Source organism: Lycium barbarum, chromosome 3, assembly GCF_019175385.1.
Source record: "Lycium barbarum isolate Lr01 chromosome 3, ASM1917538v2, whole genome shotgun sequence".
In the NCBI taxonomy this organism is placed as follows: Eukaryota; Viridiplantae; Streptophyta; class Magnoliopsida; order Solanales; family Solanaceae; genus Lycium; species Lycium barbarum.
In genome coordinates, this window is record NC_083339.1 from 115081655 (window position 1) to 115095254 (window position 13600).

Consider the following 13600-nt stretch of genomic DNA (forward strand, 5'->3'; position numbering starts at 1 on the left):
TCTGAAATCCGATTATCACCCGAGGCCCTATACACACTCGTGGCTTCGACATTCCTAACGGAGGTCTCGTTGACCGAGTCAACCCTCGATACCTCGTAACTAATTTTCCATCGCAAGTCCCAAAATGCACTCGAGTGCATTGGGAACGAAACCGAATATACACACAAATTCTAAATGACCATCCGGACCTCTCGGAATCGACGAATTTCCGATTAAGATCCGTTTATCCGAAAGTCAACTTCGGGTCAAACATTTTTCACTTTAAGTCTAATTTCACAGACCCAACCTATTTCGCATCCGATGACCTCGAATATCATACCACCCATTCCTGTGGGTCAATTATACGCTAATATAGCTCGGGAAAAGGTCGGGCAAAACTCTGGATCGTTACATATACACACATAATTCAAAAATAGGGGAATAGAATACAGAGGCACAACAATACAGAGAGGACATATTAGCAGAAGAGATATGGGTTAGGCATAGGGCATAATTAGTTTAGGATTTAGAGAAGGAACATAAAGAGATACGAATGGAGGACAAAAATTAGATAGACAGCTATACATATACACTACACGCAGAGAGAACACCAAAATACTCAACCTCCCACAGTGACCCATTTTTCATCAACTTCACACCACCGTGAAACCACCATATAAACCCACCAAAGAACCGTCGTGAAAACTCCATTCGAATCAAAATTGGTGAGTTTTGGGTTTGGGTATTCCGATCTAAGCAAGCAGGTTGAGTCGAGGGTGTTCGTTTGTTTGGTTCCAGTTAGTCGGATTTGCCGTTCGAGTTTTTTTTCGGTCAGTAGCTCATCGAGTTCGCGAGGCTCTCCAGTCGAGGTTTCCGATCAAAGCTCTGGTTTATGGTTTTTCTTGCTCAAACATTGCTCAATAGTGATATTCAAAGGAGGTCCATCTCTCTCTACTTTACTTCAACTTTACCTTTGTTTGAGATCTCTGTTTATTGAATAAAAATTACATGGATTGTTTTCTGATTACTTGATGTCTTGTGACGGTGCAAAAAGTTCATTTGTTTAGTTTCTTGTCTTATTGAGTAGCTTCATTTGGTCATACTGAATAAATAATTCTTTTGGATATTTGTGAAATGGAATATCGCTGGGATTTGATTATGCACTCTTGTAATTATTTGAGTATGCTGGCCATGAGATTTTAAGCATGAAGTTTGTCATGATGGCTTTAAAGTTTGACGTGGAAAGCTCTTTTGTGCTTTAATTTCCAATCCATTTTATTAATTGAATAAATCTATTTTTATTCTTATTGTGTAAATTAGCTGATATGAAAAATCGGGAATAAAAAAGGTCTTGGTAATCTGAAGTTTGGTAATTTTTTTTGGAAATTCAACACATTTAGCAAAATTTTAAGATCTGATTGTTTTGTTTGGTTTTAATAGGACGTTGAGTAATTAGGCCTTGATTTTGAGAATAGACTTGAAATAGAATTGAGTTTAAGTTGAGTTTTTGAATATAAAGAAAAAGAAAAAGAGTCTCGGATTTACGAGACATACCACTCCTTTTAATGGTAGAAGCTCTTAGGTGCTAATAAAATGTGTTGGCCATGTGTGCGGTTATGCTCCTCGGCTAGTGCAAACAACAACTTAAAAGGGTCATGTGTGCGGTTACGCTTCTTGACTTCCTAATAAAATGTGTTGGCCATGTGTGTGGTTACGCTCCTTGGCCAACGGAATTAAAAAAGTCCAAAGATTCGTGTGGGGTTTCCCTCCTTGACTCCATTTTAACTCAAAATTGTGAGAAGAGTGCAATCAATTTGAGTTTAGCCATGTGTGCGGTTACGCCCCTTGGTCAACTCTTAATAATTTAAAGGAAGCTTTGTGTGCGGTTACGCTCCTAAGCCAATAATATAAGTCACATTTATAAGCTAATTTTAGGTAATTAAGCAAGCAAGACAAACACCTTCTATCTAAGATTCTTCTATCTAAGATTTAATTTTAGCCAAGTATAAGTCAATAAATGCGACCGTGCTAGAACCACGGGACTTGAGGAATGCCTAATACTTTCTCCCCGGTCAATAGATTCACAGGACTCGAGGAATGCCTAATACTTTCTCCCCGGTCAATAGATTCACGGGACTCGAGGAATGCCTAATACCTTCTCCCCGGTCAATAGATTTCCTTACCCGATCTTTTGTTTTCGCAGACTAATAATAAATAGAGTCATTTCCTTTTGATTAGGGATTCATAAGGTGACTTGGAACACCAAAACTCTATTCAAAGTGGCGACTCTGAATAGATAAATAATTCCTTTTCAAAACGTCACTTCAATTGAAAAAAATCCTTTTTAATAATAAAACCTTTCACATCCTTCGAGGCGCGAAAATAGGGTGTGACAACCCCCTAATTCATGACTTGTTGAGGTGTAAGCTTGCCGAAATTTGATGGCGAGACTTGAAGTTTAGCCAATTTGATTTTTTTTGTGTCTTCAAAATGCACTCGGCAATGTGTATTTGTAGGATCTTGAAACAACTTATTGAAATAATTTATTTTTTGCTCAACTTATAGTACAAAATGCATGTCACGACCCAATTCGTGGGGTTGAGTGGGCACCCACACTAACTCCCTGGTAGGCGAACCCTTTCCTTATTCAACGTCCAACACAAACATAAGTAAGTAAATAAGAAGATAAATTAGTCTCAAATCATAAATAGCTAAATATACGGAATACTACAGCTTAAATCCCCTATATCTAGTTTGAGTAGTACAAGAGCAACTAAATACATAAGCCTAGAAATACAAGTCTGATTAATAAATTTGTGTCAGAATAAGAAATAAAAAAAGTAGGATAGAAGAGTCTCCGGGTAGCGGGATCCATCAGAAGCTCACCCTAGACACTCTAAGCCAAGTCTCGGGATCACTAACGAGGTGCAGAGGAGGAACCTGATACGAACTCTGCACTCAGGAAAAAAGTACAGCAAGGTAGTATCAGTACAAGCACCATGTACCGGTAGGTATCATAGGCCGATAACTGTTAGATAACATATATAAAAGAAAAAATTTGAAAGATAGGCATGCGAGCAGTCAAGTACAATCACAACACAATCCAAGATCTAAACAACACAAGTGATATAAATACCAATGCAGAATAAAGTGATATATATGAATGAGATAAATGAGTGCATATGTAATACAATGAGATGCACTGGCCAACTATCTGTCTCCGTATACACATGCTACAGACGGATAACCTCCACATCTTGATAATCATGACCCATGAGGGACTAGCGAAGTCCATGTACCAGTTACTCCGCACACAACCCAGAGGTGACTTCCACAACACAAGTCACTCCGCACACAACCCAGAGGTGGCTTCCATGCCAAAACTGTCCATAATCTCAGATGTTCCTTTCTCACTTATCATAACTAGTACCAAGCATAGATCATATTAATGTATCATGTAAAATGAGTATGAATGCTATGCAAGATATCAATCTCAAGTGTAATAATATCAAATCTCAATCGTGCCTCTACATGAGCACATATCACAATATCAATACCGAATCAAGTTATTTCCCCTATCCATGATAAATGTCGAGATAAGTGAGAGACGAACGTATCAAAACAACAATATGACAAATAAGCAACAAGCCCAACATCATACATATGGCAACAAGCCAAATCACAATAAATGAGGCGATAAGCCCACAAAGTTATTAACAATACCAACCTAAGAGTATCCATCCTAACTCCATACCCGAAGGCTTAACATGCTTTCTCCGTCAATGACTAACTCCTACATATTCTTCCGTAACTGAAGTCTAACCAAAAGGTAAGCCGTAACGTACCTCTATGCCGAGCTGGTGCCACGAACAGTCAAATCTGAGCCTTGCCCTTCCGAAGACCCTCCGAATACTCAAAGTCTAGTCATTATCGGAATCTAAGTTAGAAACAGGGAATAACGATACCCATATTACTATACATTCGTTCGAATCCAAATTAACTAAGGAAAATAGGGAAACCGGGCCTACAAGGGTAAAATGGGTAGTTCAAAAGCGGAATCTGGTGACCCAGCATTCTAGAAGTTCAATTCTACTCTCCAATTGCTAATTAAGCTCAATTATTGATCAATTTCATCATTTAAGAGAAAACCCCCAATCTGGGAATAAACCCTAATTTTTATAATCAATTTCTCAACTCAAATTGGAGATTCAAGCTTATTAGTAACTAACTCACAAGATTCCATAATTAGAATAGAAATATTCATCAATTTAACTCACATTCATAGTCTAAAATTCAAATAATAAAATTAAGGCTGAAACTCATCTTCTCCAACTAGCTTTCTAGATTTCTACATAGATTTCAAGCTTAGGAAGGTAAATAATTAAGAATAAGGTGGAAGAGACTTACCCCAAGATAAATCCACTCAGAAAACACTTCCAATCGCCCTTGAGTCATTTGGAGAATTAATTTTGGGAATGGGAAATGAATCAAGTTAGACATTTAATGAATCTGATTCAGCGTCTTCCGCTCCAGCGGAAGTGGTTTCGCCTCAGCGGAGGACCATCCGTTGGGGCGAATTTTAGTAAAACAATAGAACTTCCGAGCCTGCGGACCAAGCCTCGCAGAGGCGGGTCTGCTGGGGCGCACCCAGTCTCGCTGGGGCGAGACACCAGAAACCAGTGAAATTCTAATTTTTCACCAAGTTCGCCCCAAATTCTGACATCTACCCAAGACCTCCCAGATAAAAAACAAATATGGATACATACGTAAAAACATGCTACGAACTCACTCATAGTCTCGAAATTCCCATCGGAGATCTACTTGATCGGGTCAAACCCCAACGGCCAAAAACTAACTTTTCAACCATTAGTACAAAACGCTCCCGAGTGCCTCGGGAACCAAAATGAATACCCCACTAAGTCATAATCACCCTTCGGACCTCACAGAATCGATAGATTTTCGAAAAAGGTCTATTTACCCAAAAGACAACAATCGGTCAAAGGATTTTCACTCTAAGGTTCTGTTCTCATAATTCATAATAAAACTCGCCCGATTACCTTAGGAACCATGTCGTCCATCCCCGCGGGTCAAAATCATACTAACATGGCTTGGGGAAGGGTCAACGGGGGTAAATAGGTCAAAAGTGTAATAACAGCCAAACAAGTCGTTACGTCAGATACCAATTAAACAATCGTTCATCCTCAAATGATAAAGGAAAATAACGGAGGAAACACAGCTAAGTCGGTAAACAACTGGGGATATCTGGTACGCATATCGGACTCGGTCTCCCATGTGGCCTCCTTAACTGGACGATGCTTCCATTGCACCTTAACTGAAGCTATCTCCTTTGATCTCAACTTTTTCACTTGCCTGTCCAAGATCGCTATAGACTCTTTATCATAAGAGAAATTCTCATCGAGCAACACTGAGTCCCAACGAATGATATAAAAACTGTCTGAATAGTACTTCTTCAGCATGGAAACATGAAACACCGGATGGACACTTGAGAAGCCTAGGGGCAAAGCTAACTCATAAGCCACTGCACCAACACGACGGAGAATCTCAAATGGGCCAATGTACATCAGGCTCAACTTGCCCTTCTTCCCAAATCGCATAACACCCTTCATGGGTGAAATCTTTAGAAGAACCTGCTCACCCTCCATAAACTCGAAATCTCAAATCGTCCGGTCCGCATACACCTTTTGCCTACTCTGAGTTGCCAAAAACTTTTCTTGAATCAGCTTCACCTTGTCCAAAGACTCCCTCAGCAAATTCGTACCCCAAGGTCTCACCTCAAAAGCATCAAACCACCCAATCAGAGAACGACACCTCATACTATATAAAGCCTCGAATGGTAGCTGTTGTTGTACACGAACTTTGCCTATGGTAAGAATTGGTCCCAATGACCACCAACGTTAATAACACAAGCCGTCAATATATCCTCAAGCACCTGAATAGTCTTTTTGGACTGACCATGGGTCTGAGGATGAAATGTGGTGCTAAGATCTAACTGTATACCCAAGTCATTCGGCAACGTCTTCCAGAAATAGGAGTTAAACTAAGTACCTTGGTCTGAGATAATGGAAATAGGAACCCCATGCAATCACACAATCTCTCGAATGTAAATCCTGGCCAGCTTCTCTGCATTATAAGTAATTTGGACTGGAATAAAATGCGCAGACTTAGTCAACCTATGCATAATGACCCAAATCGAATCATACTTGCCCAAGGTCTTTGGAAGACCCACAACAAAATCCATGGCTATCCTCTCCAACTTCCACTCGGGAATAGGCATCCTCTGAAGCACACCGCCAGGTCTTTGGTGCTCATACTTAACTTGCTGGCAATTCGAACACTAAGCGACGAAATCTGCAATATCTCTCTTCATCGTGCCCCACCAGTAGTGCTGTCTCAAATCAAAATACATCTTGGTCGCACCCGGATGAATAGAATATCTAGAGCTATGAGCCTCTTCTAATATCAAGCGAATCAAACCACCCACACGAGGAACGCACACACGTCCTTTGATCTTCAAGACCCCCTCATCATCAAGCATAACCTCCTTGGCCTCACCACTCAACACTTTTTCATGAATCTTATACAACTTAGCATCATCAAACTGTTGTACCCTGATTTGCTCCAAAAGAGACGACCTCACCTCAACACATGCTAAAACCCTGACTGGATCCGAAATAGTAAGTCGCACAAGACTGCTAGCCAGAGTTTGAACCTCCATGGCTAAATGACTCTCCGTAGTAATCAACCGAGCTAAACTGCCCATACTCACTGCCTTTCGGCTCAATGTATCAGCTACCACATTAGCTTTGCCCGAATGGTATAGAATGGTGATAGCATAATCCTTAAGCAGCTCCATCCATTTACGCTGTCTAGAATTGAGATCCCTCTGGTTGAACATATGCTGTAGACTGCGGCGATTGGTGAATACCTCACAATGGATCCCATACAAGTAATGCCTTTAAATCTTCAAAGCGAAGACTACCGCTGCCAACTCCAAATCATGAGTAGGGTAGTTCTTCTCATGAATCTTAAACTGCCTAGAAGCATAAGCAATGACCTTACCTTCTTGCATCAATACGGTGCCCAAACCAACACGCGACGCATCACAATACACGAAGAAATCCTTACCCTTCACGGGTAATGCCAAAATCGGGGCTGTAGTCAACAAGGTTTTGAGCTTTTGGAAGCTCTCTTCACAAGCATCAGACCACTGGAAAGGTACCTCTTTTCGAGTCAATCGAGTTAAGTGAGAAGAAGTCGAAGCAAATCCTTTCACAAACCGACGGTAGTATCACCAAACCCACAAAGTTAAGAATCTCAGTCACTGAAGTGGGCCTCGCCCAATCTCTAATAGCCTCAATTTTCTTGGGATCAACCATAATCTCGTCCTTTGACACCACGTGGCCCAAGAATACCACAGAATCAAGCCAAACTCACACTTAGAAAACTTAGCATAAAACTTCTTTTCCTTCAACAAACTAATAATCCTCAAAAGACGCTCATGCTCTTCCTTGCGTCGCAAATAAACCAAAATATCATCAATGAAGACTATGACAAAGGAGTCCAGTTATGGATTGAAAATTTCATTCATCAAATCCATCAAAGCTTCCGGGGCATTCGTAAGCCCAAAAGACATAATAAGGAACTCGTAATGACCATAATGAGTCCTAAAGGTCGTCTTCGGAATATCCTCGGCCCGAATCTTCAGCTGGTGATAACCTGATCTCAAATCAATCTTAAAGAACACTGAAGCACTCTGAAGCTTGTCGAACAAGTCATCAATGCGGGGAATATGATACTTATTTTGAATGGTGACCTTGTTTAATTGGCGGTAATCAATACACATCCGCATCGACCCATCTTTCTTAATCATAAAAGCACGGGAGCGCCTCAAGGGGAGACACTCGGTCTGATGAAACCCTTACTCAGAAGATCTTGCAATTGCTCCTTTAACTCTCTCAGCTAGGCCAGTGCCATCCTATGTGGCGGAATGGAAATAGGGCGAGTGCCCGGCTCTAGATCAATGTAGAAGTCAATGCCACGATCGGGTAGCATACACAACAAATCTGTAGGGAACACCTCATCGAACTCGCTCACAAATGGCACAGACTCAAGTGTGGAGTGTCAAAATGCTTCTAAGTGCCTCGGGAACCGAACTGAATATCGCACCAAGTCATAATCGATGCTCTGGACCTCGCGGAATCGATGAATTTTTGAAAAAGATCCGTTTACCCAAAAGTAAACTATCCGTCAAAGGTTTTTTCACTTTAAGGTTCTAATTCTCACAAGTCATAATAAAAATCCCTCGATTACCAAGAAAACCATGTCGCCCATCCCCGAGGGTCAAAATCATACCAACAGGGCTCGAGGAAGGGTAAACGGGGGTAAATAGGTCAAAAGTACAATAACGACCAAATGAGTCATTACAATGCATCTTCCATCTTAGCCTTTCATTTTCAATTTTGAGATGTAACCGTCCGGCTCAAAAAAAAGAAGAAAATATGTCCTTCGTGATTTTTTTTCAAGCTGTACATAAAATTTTGCAACCGTGTAGGAACAATGGTCATATTATGCACATGGAAACTTTTCTTTCCTTGTTTAATTTGCAAAGAATCCTTCTTTTTTGGAGTAGCCTCAATTCATAGAGATTGTTTTTCCTTAAATTACTGGTTAATCTTTTCATACGGTGCAAAAGAAAATATGGTTCTTTTTCCTTAAATTGTTGGTTCATATTTTCATATGGTGCAAAAGAATATGTGATTCGTTTTTCTTAAATTGCAGGTTCATCTTTCCATATGGTGCAAACGAATATATGATTTTCCCCCTTAAATTGTTGATTCATCTTTTCATTTGGTGCAAAAGAATATAAGATTCTTTTTCCTTAAATTGTTGGTTCATCTTTTCATATGCTGCAAAAGGATATATGATTTTTTCCCCTTAAATTGTTGGTTCAACTTTCCATATGGTGCAAAAGAATATACGATTCTTTTTCCTTAAATTGTTGGTTCATCTTTCCATATGGTGCACAAGAATATTTTCCTTATTTAGATTTTAACACAACTTGCCTTTTATAGGATTGGAAATTGTTGATGAACAACCTCAAGAACTCTATATAATTACATGTTATTTAATCATCTCAACCACAATCTTTTGAATCTATGGCAAAGGTTTTGCTGGAGCTCATTCTCTTTTTATTCTTTCATTTTTTCTTGCAAATCAGCAACTAAAGTTGTTCTTTCCTTTTGCAGAAGTTGTATTTGATTTACGGATTTGCGCGCCTGTGAGATTTTTTTATCTTGTTATTGGCGTATCAAAAGGACAAGCTGCTTAATTTTGGTGAAAGTAGACTTCCAAGGCTACGACATATCCATAAATCAAAGCGAAACTCCTTCTGGATTGACGAGAATTAATTTTAAAGTTGAGCTCCAAATCTGCATTTTCTTCTCTCAGCACAGTGCAGTCCCACGGAAAACTCCATATCTTGATATTGGAGTGTCCAAATGACGAGCAACTTGATTATTTAGAGAGAAGACATAAAAGGCTACGACATAACCGAAAATACCAATGAAACTCCTTCTATATTGATGGGAATTAATTTTGCAAATTGAATTCTAGATCTGCGCATTCTTTCTCTCAGCACTGTGTTGTCCCACGGAAAACTCCATATCTTGAGATTGGAGTGCCGAAGTGACTGGCGACTTGATTATGTATAAAGTAGAATTCTAAGGATAAGACATATCCAAAAGTCAAAGCGAAAAGCCTTCTGGATTGACGGAATTTAATTTTAAAGTTGAACTCCAAATCTGCGTTTTCTTCTCTGAACTCTGTGCAATCTCATGAAAAACTCCATATCTTGAGATTGGAGTGTCCAAATGGTGAGAGGCTTGATTCGGAATATATTAGACTTCGAAGGCTATGATATATCCAAAAACAAAAGTCAAACTCTTTCAGGATTGACGGGAATAATTTTTGAATTCGGCGACATAATCTGGCATGCCTTACTTTGGACAGGATTCATGAGCGCTTTTTTTTTGTTTGTTCCTTTTTTGTAGGTCTGTATGAGGGTGTAAACGGTCTCGATTTCAGACTGAGAAGATGCACGCAACGTCACAACCCTCTGTTGAAGGAAGATCAAACAAAATCCCCGCGGCACTGGAAGGACCTTCATAGTTCATCATCGTTGATTGGCGAGGAACTACATGGAGTGCCGTCTGTTCGAATTCGATGAAACTTGTTTCATTACTCTATTCATCTTTGGTGAGAGGCGACTTAGTGGATCCATCTTTGGTGGTTTTATTTTACTTCAGCAAAGAATAACTTGGTGCTTGCTCTTTCCTTGCGGTGTTGGTAGAGAATACTTGGAGTAGCCTTTTCCAACCTTGGGGTTAAAGCTTATGGAGAATCTCATCCATGGGACTTACGGAAGAAGCATATGTGACGTCATCTTCTCATACATTTAGGAAGGCGTAGGGAGAACGATTCATCCTTTAACCTCTGGTGTTGACAACCTCTTCTTTTGACCTAGTGAATCTCGATCAGAATTTGGACTTTGAAATAGAGTAGGTACCCATCTTGGACAGGCAGATTCGGAAGTTAAGGTCCAAAGAATTAGTTTCAGAAAAGGTTCAATGGAGGCATCATCTGGTTGAGGAGGCTACCTAGGTAACCGAGTCAGATACGCGGATTAGTTATCCCCAGTTTTTCAGCGATTCAGGTATCTCTTCTACTTTCATATTGCAGGACGAGCACGTGTTTAAGTGGTGGATGATATAACGACCCCTTAGGTCATTTTGATTGTTTTCTGGTTTCTGTCTATTTTACCCTTGTGGACCTGCCCCTTTGCTTGTTTTGGTTCGTTGTGTAGTGGGCTTGATTGGCACAATTCTCGAGGTGGATACCTTAAGTTGGAAAATTTACTAAGTTAAAGAATCTTTAAGTATTAGGTTGACTTTGGGCATCATTGGGGGTAATTGTGACATTTTGGGAATTTTATCGGTTCCATTAACTCCGGAACGCCGAATATAGGCTGGTTGTGTATTTGGTTCAGTTCCCGGGGGTCTTGGGGATATTTTGGTCTTTTGGTTGGAAAGTTAGTTTTTGGCCGTCCGGAATTGACTTAGTCAACAAGACCGCTTTTAGGAATTCTGAGTGCGAGAGTGAGTTTGTAACACGTTTTTACATATATCGGCATATTTGATTTGTATCGGGGAGGTTTCGGGAGAGTCATGGGCTTTCGGGTCATTAGAGTCGAAAACCAAATTTTTGGCTTTGGCTGGTTCTGGTGCACGCGCAGGCGCGAAGGTAGTTTCGCCTATACGGATGCTCTCCAGTGAGAGAAGGCCCGCAGGAGTGAGTGTCTGGTGAATTGGGTTGGTCCCGTTTCTGAGAAGATATTTCCGCAGAAGCGAGGTCGCAATGGCGAGCAATGTTCCGCTACCGTGGACCTAAGATATTTTGTGAGGTTACGCCTCGGCGAGGCATTTTCCGCTGATGCGAGTTTGCAGGTGCGAACTGAAGTGCACAGGTACGCGAGATTGCTGGATAGAATATGGTTTTAGTGTCTTCTTTCCTTAGACTTTCCCCATCCTAAAACCCTTGAGTTGAAAAGCTTTTTGAGGGAGAATTGGAGAGATTTCAAGGAAGAATTAGTGGGTTGGTCTTCAAAGTCAATTTTATGATTATTTCCATGGTTTTCTCAAAGCCCATGGTTAGAATGTTGAATTAAATAGGTAAATTGAAGTGTTTTGATACCCAATTTGAGAATTAGGGATTTTGATATATGAGTATGAATTATGGTTATTAATGGATGATGACTTTGGTATATGAGTTTTATAAAGCATGAGGAACGTGATTCAAGGCTCAATTTACCGTTTTGTCCTTCTGGGTTCGGAATCCTAATTTTAGGGCTTAATTTGGGATTTTTGATTTATGTACCAATATGGGTATTGATGGGTTCGTATTGTAACGTATAACCCATATTTAACTAGACTTTGATCATTTGGAGACTATTCAGAATGACAACGGGCTTCGTGATTTGAGATTCGACAATTCCAGGCAAGTTGAGATCTTGCACTCTTTCCTAAACGTGTGGTTGGCTAAAATGAACCTAATAAGAGGGTCATGGTTTAATTAAGGGGGTTCTGATACTTTTGAGGTGACGAGCACCAGTATCGGATACAGGCTATCATGTTAAGGGTATATGCGTAATTTCAATTGCATAGTTGGTCTGAATGCCATGCTTTTGGTACGAGCTGATAGATTAGTATGATCCTTTGGATCTATGATTGGGGTCTGATGCCCGTACTTTATGTCTCTTATTATTGCTTGTCTTACCTGTTTATGTGCTTATCACTTATATATCCTCGTTGACATGAAAAGAAGCTAAAGGTGAAGCTTTTATGATAATGAGAACCTAAGAACGGATTTCATCCGTATATATTTGCTCTTGATTTAATGTATGCCATATTTGATTTGATGTATGCCATATTCATACTTCATATGTATTATATGCGTACTATTTGAGGATATGATTGTGAGTCCGAGGGGATCTAGTTACGAACGAGTGATGATGCTTTAGCGTGTTCCGTTGACAAATGGATCCGGTCGGCTAAGTGACAGGTACTTGAGACATGATATGTGGAAACCGTGATCCGAGAGTGCTACCGGGGCGGTCCGTGACCCGAGAATTTTCCGAAACGGTGATATATGGGCCTCATGAGCACCCCATAGGTGACGATTGATTGCCATTCGACCGTGTGTGTATCCAGAAGTGGAATAAAGGTCTTGCATTGCATTTGCATAACATTCATCCATACTTTATATTTGCTATTGTGAATATTAATATTTGACTTCTCTTATCTTGAAATCTATATGTTATGTGCGCTTAACTATTAAAGTATGATTATCTTGTGATTTGCACTAATGGCAGACTAGTGTGGTTGTGGTATCGTAAACAAGCCCTCGTCTCCATTCCGGAAAGGCTCAGTCAATGATTCTGCTGAGTACCTGTTGATTATTGTACTCAGGCTACACTTGCTGCACCTTTTTGTGTGCAAACTCGGTCCCTAGTACTAGTGGAGCATGTGACTACCAGGTTGCCCGTTAGAGCCCTTGTTGAGAGATTGGGGCGAGCACTATGGTTCTGGATTGCTTCGGACTCTTCCTTAGCATTCACTCTCTGTCGTTCTCCATTTCGGACAGTTTCATTATGTATTTCAGACTATTTTACTCTTTAGAGGTCCTTGTATGCGAGTGACATCAGATTTTGGGTTTATGTGTAATAACTTCTAAGTATTTTATCAAATATTGCTTAAGACTTGAAAATTGACTCGTATGATTTATTTCCGCTTTTAGTATTCCCGTTAATAAGGTTATGTTAATGGCTTGTGTTGTCTTAGTAGCACGATGGGGCTAGTGCCATCACGACTTGGGAATTTGAGTCGTGACAATGTCGATGAAATATTAGTATGCCATGCTCAGTTTATCAGAAGGAATATTTAGATCGTGTTTTTTAATCTTAAGAATATCATGTTATTGTCAAAAGAGTGTGTAACATAGAGTAATAGCTCAAAATAGCAGTCATATTCTTGTACTCACTCGCCCA

General features: G+C 40.1%; 1 long non-coding RNA gene across 1 annotated transcript; it reads left to right on the forward strand.

The window, feature by feature from the left end:
• Nucleotides 1-434: 434 nt before the first annotated feature.
• LOC132631913 (uncharacterized) lies at nucleotides 435-13320 on the forward strand. The gene is made up of 4 exons (XR_009579178.1): nucleotides 435-918; nucleotides 9072-9164; nucleotides 9246-10711; nucleotides 12926-13320. It is a non-coding gene; the product is annotated as an uncharacterized LOC132631913 (long non-coding RNA).
• The last annotated feature ends 280 nt before the right edge of the window (nucleotides 13321-13600 follow it).